General features: G+C 40.6%; 1 protein-coding gene across 2 annotated transcripts in view; it reads right to left on the bottom strand.

The window, feature by feature from the left end:
- Positions 1-22,766, bottom strand: part of tspan9a (tetraspanin 9a) — a 250,066-nt gene extending 227,300 nt beyond the window's left edge. For both annotated transcript variants that reach the window (XM_054775441.1, XM_054775440.1), the window contains exon 1: positions 22,592-22,766. The gene's annotated coding sequence lies outside the window, so the exon portion shown is untranslated. The remainder of the gene's footprint in view (positions 1-22,591) is intronic.
- Positions 22,767-24,482: the final 1,716 nt, after the last annotated feature.

Raw genomic sequence — 24,482 nt, 5'->3', positions numbered from 1 at the left:
TAAAAAAAAAAACGACTTAAGCAAACAACGATGTTTACTCTAAACATAGAACTTCAGCAACTTTTCACAAAACAAGTGCCGCAAAGCATGCTGGGAAGCCGGAAGTGAAAAGGAGTGATGCATGTTTAGCGTTAACGTAGTTGTTATTATTCCCTTTGGCAGTGTGTTTACTTACCTGTTACTTACATATTGTGCTGTCATTTTTGTGTTGGCACCGTGATTGTAGTCAGTGTTCTGCCTAGTGTCACACCTGTTTATTTCACTGTGTGGCTACTGCTTGCCCAATTAGAGGAGGTGCTTCCTTTTAAGCAAGCTAAAGTAAATGAACAAAATATGTCATCTGTGAAGCTGACGTGATCAATAGATGATCTCTTTGCTCTTCAAATAAAAAGTGTTCAGTAGTCAGAGCAATGTGGCGTTCCCTTGGGGTCTGTTGTGATAAAGACAGGAGCGTGAGAAGTTATTTCCATGTATTTTTAGGCTTGTCTCTACTCCCTTTGCCTCTCCTTTTTCTTTTCTCTGGATCCCGAGGGCTCGGCTCTTTTTAGGTTTTGCCTGTTAAATAATTCCTTTTTCCATTTCTATATAACACTGGAATCCGTCAACCGAACAAAAAGAAGCAGCCATGGGAAGCAGACCTTTCAGGATTGCAAACACTAATGGAGCGCTGTAGTGCTCATCCATACCTACAAAAGTGTGCAAGGTGAAGGGTTTTACGCTGTTGTCTTTTGGTCTTAACATTTGGACGAATCAAAAATAATCCAAAATAACCGCTGAAGTCTTGAAATATGACCAAATAGTTTGGGAAAAAGAGCTACCTAAAGTTAAAATTGGCATTTGCACAACCGCCATGCATGTCAGAAATCTTAGCAAATTTCAGCGTACCACACAAAACCATTTGTCATTAAATTTATATATTAATTTGTTGTTGTTGTTTTAACCATTTTTCCTTTGCTTAAAAAAATAGCTTTTACAGTTAATAAAGGTTTTCAGAATGCTTATTTGGAAACATGAACAAATAATGACGGAACTGGCTTCCTGGATCCATATCCAAAGAAACACAACACATTTAACAAAAAAACTTAACAAAGAGATTTAAAACAGTTAAAAACCTTGGTTAGAGTCATCAATTTATTCCAGAAGGATCAAGTTGAACCGAAACCTACTCTAATTGAGATGTTGTACATCAAGATATTTCCTCTAATTTCATGTGTTTTTGTGTGCATCATTGTTGCACACTGTGCTCATTTCAACCATATTTAAGGGGGCTTCAGTTTCAGCTTATTGCTCCTCTCCACCTACACATGACACATTTATGCGGAGCATATAAGACATAACACAAGATAAAGCTGTGTGGTAACATGCTGTCCAGTATCCCCCATAAATCTATCAGCTCATCCATCCATTCCCTGATCTATCTCTACAATGCTGAAAAGCACGTAAAGTGATCCAGAGAGTGAGGTGCATGCAGCAGTAAATCTCAGTCATGAGGCACTTCTCCAAGTTGGAAAGCATTTCATATTTTACAAGCCATCAATAAGAAGGCATCGTCTTTGCATGGCCATCAACACATTGTGGGAGATCAATCACAGCCACTCACAGGGTCCGTATCAACTTTCTCTTCAGGCTTTGTGAGAGAAATATTTCACCAGTTGCTCACATTTGTGTCACAAATAAGTTTCGAAGCAGTTTGACCAAACGGTGACTGCGCAGCTCGAAGTAAACGTTTCCCTCAAAATGCAATCAGTCGCAGGTAAGACAACAAAGCTACTATCAATTCCTGCACAATTCCACTTTTGATCAACTCAATTATACAGAACATGAAAGACATTTCATGGATAGGTAGGTGCAACGGGATATTTTTAGATATTTTTGTAAGTTTGTAAAAGGTTTTTAAAGAAATCATTACCGGTACACATATTTAAAACCATGTTATTGCTCTATTTTTTCCATTTTTTCTGGTGTGTTTTTTTTCTACAATGTTCCCCGGGCTGATAACAAACGCGTGACGGGCTGCAAATATCCCCTGGGCCGCACTTTGGACACCCCTGCTTTTGTAGCTCTTTGTCAGCGTTAAGCGTCATATACAGAAGCAAATACAGTAGACGCCCCTACAACGTAAATAATCCGTTCCGAGAACTTTTATGTTATGGGGATTTTATGTTATACGAAGCGTAAAATACATGTAATTAGCCTAATCCGTTCCAAGATCTTCCCAAACTCACCCCTTTGGCACTTCAAAATATTCAAAGTCCACCAAATATGGTGGGAAAATATAAGAAAACGTTAGCATAAACATAGTACAGTAACATTCCAATATAAAATAAGGTAATAAATAAGATTACTGTAAATGAATAAAACTGAAAAACAAAAACAATCCTACCGTTCACGAGATGTCTTGATCAGGAGCGCAAGTGGAGGTAGGAAGGAGGAGGAGGACTAGCCTGAGTCGAAACGCGACTCAAAGAGTCTAAGAGTCAGCTGGTCTCACAGACAAACGCACACGCACTACATGATAATGCTGTGTGCAAAATTTTAATTTGTAACTTAACTTAATTGTTTAAGTTAGTTTCAGGGCGACTACGAAGAGGAAGGAGGTTGAAGGGAGAAGCCTGTCTCTCACACAAACTCACGTAGGTGCTGTATAAGTCAGTCAATGAGATGAGAGCGGAGGCGATCTTTATGTTCAGTGGAATTTATGTAAAAGGAGGTTTATGTTATGCGAGGTACTACTGTAATGTTCTATGAGCCTTAACGGTAAATGTCGCAGCAGCTCAAAGATTTTTTGTAGCGACGCAGATTGAACTCCAAACTAAAACCTGCCAAATGCAGCAGAAATACTTACCTGGAGAGCAGCTTCGCCGTGTACGAAGGTTGCGTACATGTTGGCAGATTGTAATTATGTCACACGAAAAACAGGACAAAACACTCAGACAGCTGGTACTGCTCTCGCACACATTCTGCCTCTTCTGCTGTCGTCAATTCAAAATCACTTAACAGGCTATAAAAACTGGAATAAGAATGATGTGTTCCTAGTTACACACTTTATTAGTAGGCATTTGTTCAATCAGTGTTGAAGTTGAACTTGTAAAATTTCATTATTCTTACCAGATGCAGTATTTAATAACTGGAAATAATAAAAGAAAAATGCCAGTGACAAGCCAAAAGTGTTTTTACTAGGTTGGCTGAATACTCCAAATTGCCCGAAGCCATGAAAATGATAGTATCAAGCAGTAGTGTTTTGTTCAGTTTGAATGTACTAAATGGAATGAAACCCAAGGTTCAATTACTGAAAGAGAGAGGATTTTACAATGTTTTTGTCACGTTTATGGATGATGTCAGCACACAGAACAGTGGAGTGCACATTTTTTGCTGGTGTATTGTAACACTATGTACTGTAGCTGACACCCATCGCTATCCAAGCCCGAAATCCCAACACGATCAGGTTTACCGACCTAAGCCATAGTGTAGCAAACCAAAAGGAACGATAATGATTGTGGGAAACATGGCTAATATGTCTGTCCTGGGGATGAGCCCTATGTATAACGCTAGGTGAACTGGGGTAGGCTTCCGATGAATAGTCGAAAAGACAATCACCCAGCGAGGTCAGGTCTCGCCAGCGAGCATTGACGACAGGAATAGCAACAGAAAACATGTTTTCCAAAGCAGAGGGATTCCCTCAGTAGAATGATTCAGAGGGTCTACCAGCTCCACATTGATGCCTGTGAATATGAAACAGCTGCAACAGCAGGGAAGCTTACTCAAAATACTGACACACTCAGCCTGAGTTTTGATATAGCGCCGTGAAAACATAATGCAGGAGTAGTATTATTCTAACATGACACACCCAATAAACTACTTCCATATCCATCTGGGAAAATACAGATAAAAAAACTGTCTGTCAAATCTATTACGGGCCACTTACCACTCATCATTGAGTACTTAGGCAGGTATGACTGCCAGTAAATAAAGAAGTGAACTAGACAAGCCAACAACATCTGCAGCAATCGCCCCCACAACCCACGGTTGATTCGGTGTCTCTTGCTGCCCACTCAGGTTGGTTCTTGTCTACAACCTTGCAATGCATCACAGCGGTACTTACAAAGGGCTATTGTTTCCTTTCATTCTACCAAGTTTTGATTGACCCATGACATCTTTGCCCAGCCACAGTCGCATCAGTCTGAAGCAGAGGATATATCTGATGTCTATTATCACTTGTCCATCTCCCTTTTCCAGCACCATGCCAGAACCGACAAGCTCTATGCAGACAGGTCAGCATTTGGTAGTGTAGTGGTTCAAATAGCTGCCATCTCCCATTCACAATCACCCTGTAGTTGACTAGCGACCCATCCAAGGCTCCACTACAGGTACAACTTTTTTTAGGAAATGAATACTGATGGCTACATCATTTTGTCAGAAAGACATGACGGCAGTGGCTAGACTTGTCACAATAATCAATACATCAATAAAAAACAAACTCAGTAATTGATATTGACACGTGCATGCATGTTTGTTTTCCTCCTTTCTCTCTACCAAACAGGTTGAATGACATTTTATGCATCTGTCTCAAATAGCCTAGTGATTAGCATGTTGGCCACACAGTCAGGAGATTGGGAAGATCCTGGGTTCGAATCTCCGATGGGCATCTCTGTGTGGAGTTTGCATGCGCTCCCCGTGTGCGCGTGGGTTTTCTCCGGGTACTCCGGACATTCCAAAAACATGTATGTTAGGTTAATTGCCGACTCTAAATTGTCTATAGTTATGAATGTGAGTGTGAATGGTTGTTTGTCAGCACAAGAGTAACACACTTCAACTTCCGCGGAAACATGATGTAAAACAATAGTTCCCCAAAGATTAGAAAAAATAGATCAGTAGAAAATGAAAACGTAACGCTTATAATGGACACTACGTCATATTTCTGATTTTGAGTCAGTGTCACTTTCGTTATGTTATTGTCTGAATATAGACAAACAACCATTCACACTCACATTCATGGAAGCATGTATTTGGAAAGTGGCAGGAAGCCGGAGTAGCCGGAGAAAACCTACACAACTCGATACTCCATTTTATTTTTGTTTTTTATTGTTGTGTGTGTTTTTTATTGGAGTGTTTTTTTCTTAACAGAGACGGGGTCTATTTTTTTTATGATTATGATTTTTATTTAAGTGCAATTTTTGCTAAAATCGTTTTGTTTGTTGAATTTATGAAGTTATTTATGTGTTTAATTTATTTTATTTAAAAGCTGTTGACATTCTAATTACAATGTTAAATACTCTTGAGAAATTAAAGTGTATTGCTTTTGGTGGACTCACTTTATAATGCCATATATTATCATTAAATTAATTTAAAAATTGTCTCAAAAATGATGGTGACAATAATATCGTTTATCGGCAATAATTTGTGGCACAATTATCGTCCGGCAAAATTTGTTATCGTGACAGGCCTAGCAGTGGCTGATTGCAGATTGGTGTCACATTCTGCCACAACTCAAATCATCAGAACAAAACTCAGAGAAAACGAGGAACAATTACACTGCACCCAATTCATCACATCATTGCCCTAATCAGGGCACCATCTGGCACTGTTTAGTGGCTATATTACCGTTTTGCTTCGAGTACTAATAATTAAAAAACTTTGTGAATACATTTTATTGATTACTTTGTTAGAGAGAATGTGGGCTAAATGCCACGTAAGCCCTTCACAGTCAGATTGGATATAAAGTGCTCCTGATATACAATTAGACAGGGCTGTTAGCCGCACAGCCAATTTCATGCAGGATAGAAGTTAGTCTGGAGTGTGTGATTAAATGTTGGTAGTCGCAAAAAAGACACTGAAGGGAAGCAGATACTTTTAAACATCACACAGGCAAAAAGACAACGCCAGTCTTCTGCCCACAGTGAGTTCATTAAATCATCTCCCCAGTGTCCCGTTTTAAGAGCCAGTCTTGGGCCTACAGCAAGTAATTTAGCTGAGTGAAGAGAGTGTAAGATGGCAGTCAGGGCCTGAGTTAATCTGATCTGCATGTTAAAGAGGATCTCTCTAAGTGGGTGAATGCATGTGTCACAAAAGCTTAGTGGGGTAGAGAGGGCCCGGTCAATGCTGTTTGGAGGGAAGGTAATGGAGATCAAGAAGGACGAGGGGTGCGCAAGCGCAAGTGTTGCTGCCCTTTACTTGAGTATAAGTTATTAAAAAAAAAGAATGCATTGTTCGAAATATCCATGCCTGCAAAAGAAGAGCTACAGGATAGCAACAGCTTGTTTCTTTCCTTACAAGACGTAAGTCATCACGAGGAGTGTCACGAGATCTCCCCCCAGATTTTGCATGTTTGTCATCAAACAATTTTAAATATTAGTCAATGACAACACAACTGAACACCAAAAGCAGTTCTTAAACGTAACTTTTTATTATTAAGGGAGAAAAAAAATCCACACATACATGGCCATTTGTGAAAAAGTGATTGCCCCCTGTCAAAACATACTGTAAGTTAACTGTAGTATTGAGATCTATCAATCTGGAAAAGGTTATAAAGCCATTTCTGAAGCTTTGGGACTCCAGCAAAGAACAGCAAGAGCCATTATCCACAAATGGCAAAAACACGGAACTGTGGTGAACGGACCCAGGAGTGGCCGGCCAGCCAAAATTACCACAAGAGCACAGCGACAACTCATCCAAAAGACCCCACAACAACATCCAAGGAACTGCAGGCCTCACTTGTCTCAGTTAAGGTCATTGTTCATGACTCGTTCCTAAAAACGTTCCGAGACGAAAACCACTGCTGAAAAAAAAGAACATTAAGGCGCATCTCAATTTTGCCAGAAAACATTTTGATGTTCCCCAAGACCTTTGGGAAAATACTCTGTGGTCTGATGAGAAAAAAGTTGACCTTTTTGGAAGGTGTGTGTCCCATTACATCTGGCGTAAAAGTAAAGCCGCATTTCAGTAAAAGAACATCATATCAACAGTAAAACATGGTGGTAGTAGTGTGATGGTCTGGGGCTCTTTTGCTGCTTCAGGACCTGGAAGACTTGCCGTGATAAATGGAACCATAAATTCTCCTGTCTACCAAAAAATCCTGTAAGAGAATGTGCGGCCATCTGTTCGTGACCTCAAGCTAAAACCAACTTGGGTTCTGCAGCAAGAATATGGTCCAAAACACACCAGCAAGTCCACCTCTGAATGGCTGAAGAAAAACAAAATGAAGACTTTGGAGTGGCCTAGTCAAAGTCCTGACCTGAATCCTCTTGAGATGCTGTGGCATGACCTTAAAAAGGCGCTTCAAGCTAGAAAACCCTCCAATGTGGCTGAAATACGACAATTCTGCAAAGATGAATGGGCCAAAATTCCTCCTCTGTAAGAGACTCATTGCAAGTTATCGCAAACACTTGATTGCAGTTGTTGCTACTCAGGGTAGCTACTTCACTCTGTGCATCGATTTCAGCACCTTTGTTCCAAAAAACAATGGTATGAACGGAGTGATCCCTCTTATCAGTCATCCAATGTCTTTGTCTCTGTGGGTGGACGCAGGGCCACCAGCATACACACAGAGTGCAGAAGAGTAAGGCCTTGTGATGAGCAACGCAACATAACACCGTCAAAATTAAATTAGGAGAAAAAACAATGATTGCAAAGCAAAATGCCACCGACCCAATTTTCCCATCTGGGGGAAAAAACTACACATCAAGGTGCAGAGCCTTCGCCCTGACAGTCAACACTCGCTGAGACAAAGTAAATAGAAACGGAACAGTGCAAAATGGTGTTTACTCACACAAAGTGAAGTTTGCTACATGGCGAAAGAAATGCTGCTCTTTAATGCAGTTGAAAAGCCAGCATTTTGAGAAATGTTGCAAACGTTAGACTCAGAGAAAATGCATGTCACAAACAGCAATTCGACAACTTTGCAACTGTGAAAGATGGCATATAAAAGCAAATTTTACATTATTATTATGATGATTTATTATAACTGGGGTGCTCCGATTGATCAGATCGGCCGCCAATCGGCCGATTTACATTAAAAAAATCACAAGATCGGCATGTGCCGATCTTTCATTTTCAACGCCGATCACCTGTGCCTCTCTATTGCAGCCTGCAGCGATTCTTTCATGCAGTGTAGTGTCTTGACCTAATTAGCACCTTTGGCAGCGCCGTCCTCCCATTTTACCCTCCCACAAACAATAACAAATCATGTCTGCCGTGTGAAACTGCTCACACGTGCCACGGAAACTGTCTTGCGAGGGTACCACGTTAAATAATCTTTAATATGGTATATGAAGAAGAAACGAATGACAGAGTATGGTGAGTATCGTTCAAACAGCAGCTAACGCAGCCATGTGGCCAACACTCGCGCGCCTGTGCGTGACAGTCAGAAGGCTAAGCTAATAACCTGAGAAACAATTAATCCGAATGACACGCCTTTATCAGCAGTGGAGGACACCAAATTCACCAAGTGCTTTCTCACATACCTGGAAGTTTCATCAATGTACTCTCACATCCAAAGTCTCCTTAAAGAAGACGTCTCATCCTCTGGAAGTTTCACCTGTGATATATGTTCTCTTCAAAAAGTAAGTCAAATACGTTTTTGTCTAAATGAAGGTGATTTTATGGTACCAGGGATGAAGCCAGGAAATCTGGGTGCCATTAAAAAATTGGTTAGTTTGCTCTCACAATAAGGTTGTCAATAATTTGAGGGGTAAAATGCAATTGCATTGTTTTGTGACTCAGTTAAGTAAAAAAGGCTGCTCGTCCAGTTACAGTTTTTCATTGTACTTTTACTAAAAGTAATGTTTAAATCTCGTCTCGTCTCGACCTTGTAAACCCAATCGTGTGTATTGTCTCATCTCATGAGTCCTTGACATTATGATATCATTTTCTTGTTTTTGGCTTAATTTCCAGGCTCCCCGCAGGCTTCATTTGGATAAGCATAAGCAAGTTTTTGATTCACAGACAAATGTGGTATGGGGCAGAAAAGTTATGCCCTCAAACTGCGGGAAGGATGGATAAGGCGCCTGGATAAAATATGGCCGTATAAATTACAGACATTCACTTTTGTCACCTTGGCAAGCATGAGACAGCCGCATGCCATTGGTTGAATAATTGTTCCACCATATTTTAGCATTCAGGCAAACCCGTGCAGCTGCATTAAGTAAAAAAAAGTACCAAAAAAATGCCTCGCATGCAAGTCAATGAGTATAACAACAGACAATGTCCTCTTGCACAGGACACTGTGAACTTGTGTAGCTAACGTGTTAAAATCCCTCTCGTAGGAGTCGAGGTGTCCTTGCTTGGCTGAAGAATCTCATTTTGTGGCAACAATGAAAGAAAGTGCCTGCTGTCCGAGACAATAATCTGGTTCATTGCCCTCAATCAAAAGGCATCGTTATTTCACAAACTACCACAATCAAAAATAACAGTGCATCCCAAGAAATAAAAGGCACATCTCCTTCTCCATGATGGACCCTTGGACATAAACAAGCCTGTCAAAAACACACTACAGCCACACTACAGCCACAATGCTACAGTTGGTACTGAAAATTCATGAAAAACATCATATTTTGATTAAACATATTGTTAATTAAATGCTGTAATCATCATCTTTGATGAATGAAAACATAGGCAAAAGTAAATACGTGCACATTTATATTTCATCTAAATGGACCAAGTCTTTTCACGAGAACACTGCAAAGAGACTTAGTACTATGCCATTGTATCCAATACACTGAGTACTCTTCACCATAAACTAAAGATGCTAGGCAGTGTGCATTTACACAGCAAACACATATCAAAGCAAATAAAAACACTGCAGAAGCAAAAGTGGCTGATGTCAGCCATAAGGATTTCATTCCCTAATACTGCTCAAATGTGAAAATATGTCATGACTATTGACAAGCTGAAAATACCACACCGATCAAACATTCACATCAAATCCAGGTTCGGGACTTTAAAAGGTTAAATAAGCCGTCAGAGGTAATAAATAGCAGCATCCAAGGGCATTCTTGCAGCCATCTGAAGGTAAGTAAACAAGTCAGTCATTGCACACTTCCTCTCTCTGGTGAGGCTCTCACACATTAAATCATTTAATTCGAAATAAAAAAAAAAAAACATGCATACAAAAAAAGGTACCGGTAAACCAAGGAGATGTTTTCCATGGGAGGAGGGGCCTCTAGAAAAATAAGCAGAACTTGCGCAGAAATCACAATATTTGGCAATAAGAGCTTTGATGACATCTTATGGAGTGCAAGAGGGAGCCATAAAATAAAGCATTGCAAAAAATAGTGGATCATCTATACAATAGATCCCCCCTCAGTGTTTCCCACAGGACTTGGTGGTGGGTTGTGTGTGTGTGTGTGTGTGTGTGTGGGGGGGGGGGGAATCATTTTAAAAAGCTACAAAAAAAAACCCAAATACACTCCTGATAACAATGTTAAGATCAGTTGAAAAACTGCAAAGAACGACAACAAAAATTCTGAGTGAGACATTTATTGCAAACAACCATTAAACTGAAATAGGCTGTTCATCAGTTGGTCAAAAGTTTAAGATCCCCCCCCAAACAAATGAAAATAGAAATAAAATTTTCCAAAAAGGACTCAGTAATGAGTTGCTGCGCCATTCTTGTTAATCGGCTCAAAAATGAGTTTGGGCATGCTTGATGCCAGTGTTTCCAGGAGGCTAGAGGGAACGGTGCTGATGCTGGTGAAGATGGCTTCACGGAGGGCATCCACTGTCTGGAACATCCACTTTTCTAGACTTCCCTTGCCATCCATCCCCAAGTGTGCTCAATTGGATTTAGATCAGGGGAACACAAATTTCATTTACATTCACACAGAAAACTGCACCATTTTCAAAAACAATAACGTTCCCTTCTCATTACCGAATCTGATTAAAAATACACAATGCCATTTTTCATTATCTCTTAACTCTTATCTCTTATAACTTGCAGGGACGCATCTGGTTGTAGTGGTCTTGTTCCTCTTGCATAGGGTGGCATTTCTCCCACTCTGTTGGATGCTAGTGGCGGTAAACTCGATTCCTTTTACTGTCTCGAGTTTTTATGAGTCACTTACTAAAGTGAATAGCGTACACGGCAACTCCCAGAGACATGTATACGCCCTAAGCAGTTGCAGCGATACGTTTGGATGTGGTAGAACTACCCCTTAAACAAATATATGAAAATGGGCCAAACTTAAGAAAGCACCTTTATACAAAGGAGGCTGGTTGCACCGTGGGAATCCCCAGTATTATGCCACAAAGTCAACAAATTCTGTTTGTAAAATCATGTTATAATGGGCCGCACGGTGGCCTAGTGGTTAGCATGTTGGCCACACAGTCAGGAGATCGGGAAGATCTTGATTCAAATCTCGGTTGGGCATCTCTGTGTGGAGTTTGCATGTTCTCCCCATGTGTCTGTGGGCGACTCTAAATAGTCCATAGGCATGAATGTGAGTGTGAATGGTTGTTTGTCTACAGTATATGTGCCCTGGGATCGGCTGGCAACCAGTCCACGCCTCTCGCCCGAAGTCAGCTGGGATAGGCTCCAGCATACCCCAGCGACCCTAATGAGGATAAGCGGCATAGAAAATGGATGGATGGATGTTATAATGGCCAAATACAATCAAATTGGTTGGTACAATTCTCTTGCCACATCCAATATGGTGGCGTCGAGGTATGATTTAGCGCTCAATGCGGCGTGTACGTCATCCAAGAAAATCGCAAATGTGCAACAAGTCCACCTACCAGACTCACTAAACTCGCGAGGCCACATCAGGTTCACGATTCACTTGTCGGCCGAGTTAGCAGAGTCAACAGAGACAAATATCCGCAAGTCTCATTTCAGTAACAAACTTTTGGACAAGTTTTGGACAACTCGGTCAACCTTCTCTATTGGATACTTTTGTTTTAGATGCTGGAAAAAGTTTGTTGTGCGGCTGCCTTTTGCTGCAATGGGCTACAGACAAACTTTGCAGCATGCAGTCACTTGTTCCACGTATGCTGCCAACCATTTCAATACTATTCCTTCTCGCTGTTGTTAGTGGTAGCGGTAGCCATGTTGTTCCTATGTGTGCATCCTCTGAAACGAGGTGGGCGGGCTACGGAAGATCCTGGGGCAAAAGGTTCTCTGTAGCGAGAGGAGAAAAAACCTGAACCAATCGATAAAATCGATATATCGCCCAGGCCGACTAAATTGTCGGATTGCATGAGTTAACCATGAAGCTTTATTTTACAGTTAATGTTAAATTTTTCAATTGAAAATTGCATGAAATTTTAAATGGTTATCATTCTGTCTAATACAGTCATTTTCAACTGCTTGGTCATGTGGGTTGCAGGCCCATTTTCGGTGCCATACAGGTCTTAAAGGAAAAATGCACTTTTTGGTCATCCACAATCCCCATTTGAAACAAGAACACACGTCTTTCCCTCTTCTGTGCGTTATAGTTAGCCGTCTCCTTTGGGATCGATAAAGTATTTATGTATCTAATTACTTACAACACTACCGATTTTAGATTTTATTTCAAAGGCATTAGTGGAAAAAAATAATTTTCAATGGGAAGTCATCACATTCTTTGACTTATTTAAAAAAGGACAATGAAAGAATGATCAGGAAATGCAAGTAGTTGAGGTAAAGAGCAATAATGTAAAGCAGAGAGGATCATGTTTCAAAAGTTCACTTGAGGTCTCAGACCAAGAAGCAGCAGGCTTGACTCACAGAAGGTGCTTTTGATTAGCGCGTTGGCATGGAGCTGCAGGAGAGCGAGCTCTGCCTGCCCAATGAGGCTCCCCTGTGTCCAATTAATCACAGGAGGTTCAAGGAGGCCCGCAAATTACTCTTTTAGAATCTTTCAGGAGCAATTTGGAGACAAGAAGATCTACGGCCAGTCCCCAAACGTCTTCAGCCAGGTCAGGTGCCATGTAAAGAAATGTGCAATTGTACCAGTCTTTGGTTTTTCCTTACCACTCACAGGTGTGGTATTTTTACCAACCACTTAATGCAAGGTATATACCAGGAAAACTAAAGTATGGGAGACCAGGAATAATAGAAACACTTTCACAATAGAGACACTTTCTTGCACACTTGAGCAAGAGTAACTTCAAATTTTGACATTTTGATACCCATATTTGTCTGATAGACATGACATACACTTGGGCTTCTACTAAACCATCACAGATGATGTAAATTCATGTCATGTGAATTTCTGACTTGTAGGCAATGTATTTCTGTCCCAGTAGGGGGCAACTGTTCTCTTTTCCTCCAACCGGCAGCGACAGCTTGTCTATGAAGAAGACGGATTGTGGGTCGAGAGAGGAAAACATGCAGAAATCGAGCAGAGACAAAAAATACAGGCAGCTAACACTTTCACAGAGCTTGTCTGGCGGTGGATCTGCCTTTAGGAGTGACGCGATCGCGAAAGATAGCGGTGACGTGGGTGATGTAGGTGACGTAGACACAAATGCAGTGGACAGGGGCAGCCGAAGCAACAAGCTAGTGGTTAACGTTGCTGAGCCATGTGGCGCGACACCGGAAGCAGTTCAGAGTCGGGTGGCTCAGAACCCAACCCTGATTCTTCTGACGAGTGGCTGCCGTCTGGGGAGGTCAGCAGCAGGGGGGGATCCATCCCCCCCAGAACCCACCGTCACGCTGCCTGCAGAAAAAGCTTGTTTTCTCTGTTTTTTGGTCAAAATCAGGTTTTTGCTGAAACTACCCTATGTTCGAACCGCCAACATCTAAAGACCCAAAAAGGCTAGAAACAAACTTTTTTTTCTGATGAAAGAAGAGAGTCTAAGGTTTCTTTGGATAGTGTCACTGTTTATTTGGTCCTAAAACTCAATATTCTGTGGGTCTTGAAAGTTCAGCAAAAATGCACAAAAACTCTGGCATTAGAGTTAAGGTGCAGACTGGGAAGCAACTATTAAGTCAGTGTTTTGTAAGTCTCAAGTAATCCAAGTCTTTAATCTCAAGTCTCGAGTCAACACAAGACAAGTCGAAGTCATAGGCTTGACATTTTCGAGTCCTTAAAAGTCATAAGCACTGTTTAGTGTTTCCCAAATAAAATGCCATTTTAACAATGTCACACTCTGTTAAATTTGGCAAATACAATGAAAACATTTTGAATTGTTGTATTTTTGAAATAAGACCAGTGTGACAAGACTTAGTGACAGAAAATGCGTGCTGACATGGCATTCAAGATGTAGTCACAGAACTGTAATCCACACCCACGTCGTTTGTTGTCATACCTGACCGAACGTTCATAGAAGCATTCAATGAGGCAGATTCTGTGGGAAAATGTGATACAGTATCGTGCTGGAAAGGACATGCTAACGCTACGTGACTAACTGATGTAACTGTAATTGAATACTTTGAATGGAGACACACTTTTCTCAACACACTCACTGAAAATCGTTAAAAAAAAAAAGTATTTTCAAGTCATCACACTAAAGTCCAAGCTAAGTCCTGAGTCACTGATGTCAAAGTCCAAGTCGAGTTGCAAGCCTTTAATGATATTGTCGAGTCAAGTCCAAAGTCATCAAAATTGTGACTCGAGTCTGATTCCAGTCCGGGTAGCGTGACTCGGGTTCACACTTCTGCTATTAACTAAGCAAAATAAGGCCTATCTAAATAAATAATGTGATAATATATATGTTTAATTTCATTTAAATTGTGACAAATGTAGTTGTCCGTGCCTTGGGTGTAAGCTTCATGGGCCTAAAATCTACAATGCTGACATTTAATCCACGCTTCCCTTGGACGGGAGTCTGCATCATTTGTGTTTGCCGCTTTCTTCTAGCTTGTAATGTTCTTTTTTTGCCCCTTATACCGTTTCTTTTTTGTTTGCATTGCTGCTCTTCTTTTTGAGCTTCTTTTTAAGAAAGATGAGTCTCACTCCTCATCCTGCGTGTTCCCCTGATCTAAAGCCAATTGAGAACGTTTGAGGATGGATGGCAAGGGAAGTTTACAAAAATGAAACATCAGTTCCAGACAGTGGATGCCCTCCGTGAAGCCATCTTCACCACCTGGAGCAACATAGTCTCCTGGAAATACGGCCTTCAAGCATCCCAAAACAACTTTTTGAGGTGAATTTAATTTTTTAAGAACATTTTTTGTTCCTATTTTCAATGCTTGTTTGCAATTGCTTACTCAAAATGTTTTCTCACATTTTTCTCACTCCCATTTCTTCTTTTTACATTTTAACCTCAACTTAAACCCTCCTCAATTTCTTGCAAGTTTTCAACTGGTCTTAAAATCTTCGTCAGGAGTGTACAAACCTGGTCAGGGAGGGCTCAGTGCTGCCAACTTAGCAACTTTTTTGCTAGTATTCAAACCCCCGCTAGATTCTGTTTTCCAAAATGCTACTAGCGACAAATCTAGAGGCTCTTTTGGAGACATGAAAGCTCATACCGCTCTCCTCCTGCACCAATCTAAAAGCAGTCAAAGATGGCTCTGTCTTGCTTGTGACAATTGTGCCCCCGTCATGCTTCCCCTGGCAACCTACCACCACAAATATGTGTCTTGTGAGAAACACTGACATGATAGGACGTGACAAGTTGTGTAATATGTTAACATTGCTAGGCACAAATAGCATGAGTTTCAGTAAAGTTTGAAACCAAATCAACACACGCAAAACATAACATTCGTGTTATGTGAAGAGTTGCATTTGATTTTAGATTGCACATTGTGGGACCACATGAAAAAAAAAACATTTATTGTAATAAAAAATCTGTGACAGATCCTTCCTTCCAAATCAATAATTTCCCTCCGCTGCTTTGCACCACGAAAGAAATCTAAATCCAAAAGTAGCAATACAGAATTTTACAGAAAGAGGGGTGCTTCTTTCTGTAAGCTCACTCACACAGAAACATAACTACATTAGTAGTACAGTGGAACCTTGGTTAGCGTCATTAATCCATTCCAGAAGGTCTGACTCTAACCGAAACTTATCTCTAACCAAATCTATTTTTCCCATAAGAAATCATTGTAAATCCAATTAATCTGTTCCAGAAAGCCAGAAATATTACCACAAAACACCTTTTTATCAAATGCGAATGAAAGGGATAAATAAACATTAAACGTCACTTTTGCTTTGATTGAAGATGGCATTGTTGACAGAGATAAGAGATCCGCTCGGACACCAGCTTCGTGTTTTGCTAAGAGTTTTTTTTTTGTTGTTTTTTATTCAGGAGTGTTTCTCACCTTCTTTATCAAAATGCTGGCACTTCTTTGGCCCCACTGTGGGTTATTTTTCCGCTGTGATCAAAAGAAAAAGCAAGCTAAAAGGCTGCTAACAAGGACGTTTTGTGATAAAAATAAATTAACAGCACAGTTGGACTCACACAATGTATTGATAACAAGGCGCGCGCTGTATTGCACGCAAACTGGAAAATGTACGCAAACCGAGGCAAAACTTTCAATGTTTACCAAAAAACATGCAAACCAGGGCATACGCTACCTGAGGTCCCACTGTATTAGTAAACAGGCAATGTGCTAGCTGGGTAAAAACTTAACAAAGGAAGATACTCAATTTCTACAAAGACATCGTTAGGTGAAGACATGAATTGCCCTTTCATGTCTTCTTTCATCTTTCGATATAAATGAAGCCAAAATATTACAAACAGTTTTAAGTATGACCTAATGGAGTTTACGAGACTGCAATCTACAACCACAATAATAAACACATGTGGTACTTATGTTAGCAATTACATTTTCTATTTCCACATTCTGTTTGAGCAACTGCTTTCAGCTTCAGCTTCAGAAGACAGTCTGCAGCAGGATAAGATCCGTTCATCCAAGAGGCTGTCCCTCACCACATGATTTACAGTACTTGCATGTGGTATCATTTTCCTGGCCTGCACTTATGTTTTATTATATTATTTCCATGCTTTATATAAATCAGCACCATACCATCTTATAAGTAAGATCAAAATCAACACTGAGTGATTTGCTTAGCATGCATGGTATGCATTTCAAGGCCATACGTTGAGTGCACTAAAGTAAGATTTAATAGCTAATTGAAGTGAAATATGACATCGTCAGACAAAGCAGGAGCCTACTCCGCTCACACATTGTTATCTTGGTGATGGATCGGCTCCATTAAGCATCTGTTTGCCAGTGATACGTGTCCACAAGTCCACAAGTGCATGATGTTTTGAAATAAATCATGTTGGCCAGCCGCAGCAGAGCAAATGGACACCAGACGAAAATACAACAACAACAATATTTAATCCCTTCAGGCCACAAAGGCAGGATCACAGCTCAGGAAAGAATTGTCATTAGGAATATCTAAATTGACAGAAAAATTAGATATTAAAAAAAACTTTAAAAAACAAAAAAAACAATAACAACAGTAACAGTAACATAATTTTACAAGAATAAAGTCAAAATAACTAAGAGAAAAAAGTTGTAATTTACAAGAGAGAGAGAAGAGAGTTTTTATTGTCATGTGCATGGTAAAACAGCAGTTATACCATGCAATGAAAATCTTATTCTGTTCATTCTCCCAAGAAAAGAAAGAAAACAAATGAAAGAATAAGAACATAAGAAACATAAACACATAAACATATATACCAATAAATTAAGCAACAACAACAGAAGAGACATTAATACAAGTAAATAATACAAATAAATAAATAAATAAAGTGCTATGAGTGTGTGCGTGTGTTGCGTGCGGTGTGTCTGAGTGCTTCGTTGAGAAGCCTGATGGCCTGTGGGTAAAAGCTGTTTGCCAGCCTTGTGGTCCTGGACTTCAAACTCCTGTAGCGTCTGCCTGATGGTAGGAGTGTGAATAATGAGTGTTGTGGATGTGTGCTGTCCTTGATGAGGTTGTGTGTTCTGCGTAGGACTCTAGATTTATAAATGTCTTGCAGTGAGGGGAGGGCTGCCCCAACAATGTTCTGTGAGGTCTTGATCACCCGCTGGAGTGCCTTCCTATCACGTGTTGTACAGTTACCGTACCAAACAGTGATGGAGGCGGTAAGGACACTTTCCATAGTGCATCTGTAGAAGCAACTCAGGATTGTGGTGGACATGCCAAATTTCCTCAGTCTTCTCAGGAAGTACAGTCTCCTTTGGGACTTCTTCAGAATTTGTTGGGTGTTGTGAGACCAGGTGAGGTCCTCGCTGATGTGTGTGCCAAGGAACTTGAAGGTTTTCACCCTCTCCACCTCAGTCTCATCAATAAACAGGGGTCTATGCGGCTCCTTTTCCCTTGTTCTTGGGTCGATGATCATCTCTTTGGTCTTATCTGTATTGAGAAGGAGATTGTTATCACGACACCAAGCTATGAGGTCCGCCACCTCTCTTCTGTATGATGGTTCAACACCACCAGTGATCAGTCCGATGACTGTAGTGTCATCCGCAAATTTAATGATGCTGGTGTTGTTCTGGGAGGCCACGCAATCGTAGGTGAAGAGCGTGTAGAGGAGTGGACTCAGCACACACCCCTGTGGGGTCCCAGTGCTCACAATTCTTGAGCTGGATGTGCGGTTGTGGACTCTGACTGACTGGGGTCTGCCTGTGAGAAAGTTAAACACCCAGTTACAGAGGGAGGGAGACAGGCCAAGTGTGAGGAGCTTATTAGTGAGTTTGTGGGGGCTGACTGTATTAAAAGCAGAGCTATAGTCTATAAATAGCATTCTGACGTATGTGTCCTGGCCCTGTAGGTGAGAAAGGGCTGTGTGGATGGCAGTGTTGACTGCATCATCCGTGGACCGGTTCTGGCGATATGCAAACTGTAGAGGGTCCACAGTTGCCGCCGGGATGCTCTTTTTGATGTGGGTCATGACTATTCTTTCAAAGCACTTCATAACAATAGGAGTGAGTGCTATAGGGCGATAGTCATTCAAGCAGGTCACGTTGCTCTTCTTGGGTACGGGCACTATGGTGGTGGACTTAAAGCAGGTCGGTACAGATGCTTGTGCAAGCGACAGGTTAAATATGTCAGCAAGCACATTAACGAGACAAGTTGTAATTTTACGAGAATAACGTCATACTGTGGGGATTAATAACGTCATTTTAGTAGCATGACGTTTCGAATATTAAAGACAGGACGTTATTTTTCAGGAACAAACAAAACAAGGAATGAAGTTGTCATTTTTGGAAAACGAGTTTGCTGAAAAAGTTATGTTCCAAGAATAAAGTCAAAATATTATAGAAATAAAGTCATAATTACAAGAGCAAAATTTACAACAATGTTGAAATAGATGGAAATTTCTTTTAAAAAACAGCATAAATGGAAAAAAAACAGCTGTAATTTTATGAGAATAAAGTCAAAATATTAAGATGCAAATGTTGTATTCTAATGAGAAAAAAGGTGCACTTTTACGAGAATGAAATAAAACAACGTCATTTTAGTAGCATAGAGTTGAAAGATTAAAGAAGAAATATGTTCTTTTTTTTTTTAAGTCGTAATACTTTGCGAAACCCACAAAACAAAATAAAGTTGTGGAGAAAGTTCTAATATTATGGCAATAAAATCAAAATATTATGGAAATAAAGTCACAAAAAGAAAACTTACTAAGATTATTTAAGTGGCCACTTGAAATATCGGGAAAATGTCATTTTAAAAAGCAGCAAAAATGGTGGAAAAAGATAACGATAAGCTTATTCACCATTACGACAAAGCTGAGACGGAATTTTTCTTGGAATATGTAACTTCTCAGCATATCTACACGTGTTGGTTCACAAAATATGGCCCTCAGTGAACCCCCCCGTTATAAAACCTGATCCCAGTGGCCAAGTTGGCCTTTAGAATGACAGAATGTGCGGAACCTGTGGGCAAAGCATGTGCAATATTTGATCTGTCAATGCAGCAAGTATGTCCAACAATGGCTCCCCTAACAGCCCGAAGAAAGCGGTTAGTTTCGTGACACAAGTCAATGAGTTCCAGCGGCGACTAGCCAGCCAAATCTCACGTGGACAAAATACCACTAACACACACACACACACACACGCACACGCAGTCTCTTCCTGTTGCTGATTGGCCCACAAGTATGTGATTAAAACTTTGGGTGGGGTGAAAGAGAGGACTAACTGTTGATATAACAGCACAGCTCATCTATTGTGAGGCCCAGCAGAGTGAGCAGTGCGGATATTGGTGCGCCGTGGGCTCAGAGAATAGGAACTTTCAGGAAGGGGCAGAACACAGAGCCGAGTTCTCCAGTGTGTGACAGCGTGTGACAGCAACACATTGCCGCTTTTGTTTACCGCCACGGAGAATCAGCCAGCGCTTCCCACAGGAAAAGCTTGCTACAAAAGTTACAATTGTTTGAAATCCAATACACAGAGTTAGTTTAGTTAGTTATGAAAGGTTATGTTTGATATCAGACACTATATTATTGTTTTATTATACTTTTTTTTTTTTTTTTTGCATGTTTGTCACCCTTAAATGTTTCAGCTCATCAAACAAATTTAAATATCAGTCAGTGACAACACAATGGAACACAAAATGCACTTTTTCAATGAAGGATTTTTAATAAAGGGAGAAAAAAATCAAAACTTTCATGTATATAACTGTGATAGAATGAAGCCATGAAATTCGAACCGAAAATTGGCGAGGGAAAGCCGTAACCACGATGAGGCCCACAACGAAAACAAGACAAAGCATGCATGAACAAATTCTAAATGACACTTACTATTCTCTTTGAGACAAACTTTATAGAAATGTAGCCAGACTCATTCAGAACCTGCTGCAGCGCTGAGTCATCAACATCAGAACAAATAACCCAATTAGAATCACGGCACAACGTTTAAATGTCTCCGGGTAATGAATCAGTGAATGGGATGCATGGCCAACAATGCTAGTCACTCACAGGAGCCAGCTCAGAGGAAACCAAGTTGCAGCAAGCAATCAAGTCTGCGGAATGAAGCACTTGACTTCAGTGTGGTCAGGTTTCCATTCACATTCACAGCCTGCTTGGTAATGGGCATGGTTTTACTGGTTTCTGACGTGCTTGACAAGATTCATTATGGAAAATCACATGTTTACACAATTCAACATGTCCGAAAAGGAGTAGGAAGAAGCAGAGCTTATTTAATCATACGCCATCCCCATGTGCAGGGGTGTTTTTTTTATTGGCCCAAGGCACATGTGGGCACGTCAGTTTAAGCTGGAAATGTGAAGACTTCAGATATTTTGATGTACAATTTATTCTCTGAAATCACTATTGGTAACACGTGCTCACTTGTGTTGATTTTCTTATGATTTTTAGGTAAAAAAGTGTAATATTGATACGAACTTGGCTCTTAGCTCTTTTCTGCTGTTGTTTTTTATATTATTAATATTGAAACTTTCTTCTTAAATCATTTTTACATTTTTCTTCTTGTAATATTATGACTTTATTCCCGTAATATTATAACTTTTTCCCCAATGTAATTTTCCAAAAAGTACAAATTTATTTTGTTTGCTTTGTTTCTCGTAATATTATGATTTATTAAAAAAAATATATATTTTTCAAATGTTTTTTGTCCACATAATATTACAAGCTTATTCTCTAAGATTGTGCCTTATTTTCTCTTAATAGTTTGACTTTATTCTGGTAAAATTACAGCTGTTTTTTTTTCCTTTTGAGATGTTTTTTTTTCATTTTTTTCCAACTATTGTCACTTCCTTCTTGTAGGTTTCCTTCTCATAATTATGACTTTATAATATATTTTGCCTTTATTGTCATATTAGAACTTTTTCCACAACCTACTCTTTCAAAAATTACAACTTTATTTGTTGTTGTGTTTGTTTTTCATAATATTACGGCTTTTAAAAAAAATAACATCCTTTTTCTTTAATATTTAAACTTCATGCTCCTAAAATGACATATTTTAATCATGATAATATTACGACGTCATTCTTTTCTTTTTTTCTGTTTCGTTCTTTTCTTTTTTCCAACTTTTTTCTCTTCATATTTTCACTTTATTCTTGCGGGACTGCAGTGCAATTTTTTCCATTTTTGTTGCTGCTGTCGTTTTTTTTTTGTGTTTTTGTTAAATTTGATTTTTAGAATGTGGGCCAATAAAAAAAAACAGCCGCGGGACACAAATGGCCCCCGGGCCGCACTTTGGACACCCCAGAAACAGAAAAACAGAGAAAGAAGGCAATACATACTGCATGAATAACATGCTAAATAAAATCAATAACATAAACGCATGGATGACATCGTAGAGAATGAATTAAATGACACCCTGCTGTTTGGATTTTTATATTCTACAGAATAAATCCATAAATCAAAACGCACAACCACAATTTTACAACAGTGGTGGGGTCCCTTCGGCTTCAAAGCCATAATGATGTTATGAGTTTAAATGCTGTGTGCGTGGATGTGGAAAAAATACACATCAACACATACGGCAAAAATACACATCAAGTGTCCTGTGGTCGTGTAATAAGCATGTAATAGCCTACTATTAGCTATAGCCTACAGACTGTAGCTTATAACTAATAGTACCCAACTGTAGCCTCCAGTTGGGTTCAACCCATGAGATGCTGTACGTTCGTACACACGTTATGGTCGCGCGTGCGCGTGTCTGCTTCAGAGTAGTTTAACCGCTGTAAACGTGTGACAGTGGAGTGAAGTGAAAGCTTCGCAAACAAATGTGACCTATAAGAAACAGAGCACTTACCTTCTCAAAGTTCTTGGCGGCAACAAGAACTTGTCAGACGACACAACCTCCCGGCTTCCGCTCGCAAACTTTCCAGGCAGACTTGCTCTAATCCGAAAGTGTGGCCTCTCCCTAAACTCCTGCGGGGTGTCTTCAGTTCGGGGTGTCCCCTGCGCGTCCCTGCTTGATGATGAAAGTCAGGCTCTACCGGTGGTTGGACGAGCAGGAAGTGATCCGAGAGGTTGGAGGACAACCAGAAGCTCTTACTGACTCCTAGAGGCGCGCTGCAGCGCTGAATGGGATTTTACACAGCTTTAAATACTACTGTAAATAATTAAATATCTATAAATATATGAGCGCAAAAAATGGACATAATCAATAGAAAAAAAAGACTAATTATAATTTTTAAAAATCTCCTTTGTGTATTCAGCTTTAACTTGAAATAAACTTGTATTAAGCTTTTATTATATTTGTAATTACATTTATTCAATGTATTTTCTATTATTTATTGACTAACTTACTTATTTACTTTTAGTATTATGTGTGGCATTTATATGACCGAGTAGTTAGCATGTTGGCCACATAGTCAGCAGATTGGGAAGAGATTGGGTTTGAATCGAGCGTGTGGAGTTTGCATGTTCTCCCTGTGCGTGCGTGGGTTTTCTCCGGGTAACATCCATGTTCGGTTTATTGGAAACTCTAAATTGTCCATAGTATGAATGTGACCATGAATGATTGTTTGTCTATATGTGCCCTGCCATTGGCTGGCGATCACTCGCACGAAGTCAGCAGGAACAAGGCTGTCGTATGTTTCACTCACTGGGGACGTACGTGTGTGGGCATCGTACGAGGTTTGTGCAGCCCACTCACTTCGATTGAAAGATGGGCGTACTGGCTTCCTACGACACCTACGGCCATCGTGACCGGGAGAACCAGAGTGTACAGCGGGAGGAGCCGCCTGCCGTGGCCGGGTAAGGTGCATTGATGTCGGATACACCATGTGACCAGCCGCCGTGTGTCCACAAAGGTCGGGAGAACCAGAGTGTTGGCCGGGAGAAGCCACCTGCCGTGGCCAGGCAAGGCGCATTGATGTTGGATACGCTACGTGAGCAGCCGCCGGGCGTCCACATACCAGAGTGTACAGCTGGAGAAGTCGCCCGACATGGGAGGAGCCGCTGCTGTGGCCGGGCAATGTACACAATGTACTTTTAAACTTGCCACACACGCAAGGGTTACGCACTCCTCCTCTGCCTTGCCCTTGCGACCTGCCTGCGTGTGAAGGTTTTCCGCATTTTTGCACATAGCCAGGATCACGTACGCCGAGATGTAAGGCCCGCTTAAGGAGGGTCTAAGTAGAGCTTCAAAATGCAAAAGGAAGAAATGGGAGTGAGACAAACATTTGAGTACAGTAATGAGTAGCTGCGCTATTCTTGTTCATCACATCAAAGATTGGTTTGGGCATGCTTGATGCCAGTGTTTCCAGGAGGCTGGTGGGAATGGTGCTCCAGGTGGTGAAGATGGCTTCACAGAGGGCATCCATCTTCCCTTGCTATCCATCCCGAAATGTTCTCAATTGGATTTAAATCAGGGGAACACGCAGGATGGTCCAAAAGAGTGAGCTTATTCCTCCGTAAGAAGTCCTTCAGACGAAGGCCTTCAGTCATGAGAGATGCCCCCCGCAACATCTCCACATAGCCAGCTGCCGTTTGACACTCCTGCACAACCTGAAGCTCCATTGTTCCATTGAAGGAAAAAGCAGCCAGGATCATGATGACACCCATTAATGGCCATATTGACAATGGCCATAGTGACTGAAACGGTAATAATAAATTCCTGTCTTAACCACTTTATCCAGATCCTCACCAAAATGTACAGAATGTGCCACCTCTCTACAGAGTTTGGTGGAAACCGG

The sequence above is a fragment of the Dunckerocampus dactyliophorus genome, chromosome 5, assembly GCF_027744805.1.
Source record: "Dunckerocampus dactyliophorus isolate RoL2022-P2 chromosome 5, RoL_Ddac_1.1, whole genome shotgun sequence".
In the NCBI taxonomy this organism is placed as follows: Eukaryota; Metazoa; Chordata; class Actinopteri; order Syngnathiformes; family Syngnathidae; genus Dunckerocampus; species Dunckerocampus dactyliophorus.
Note: the sequence above shows the minus strand (reverse complement) of the source record. Positions and strands in the feature narration are given on the sequence as shown.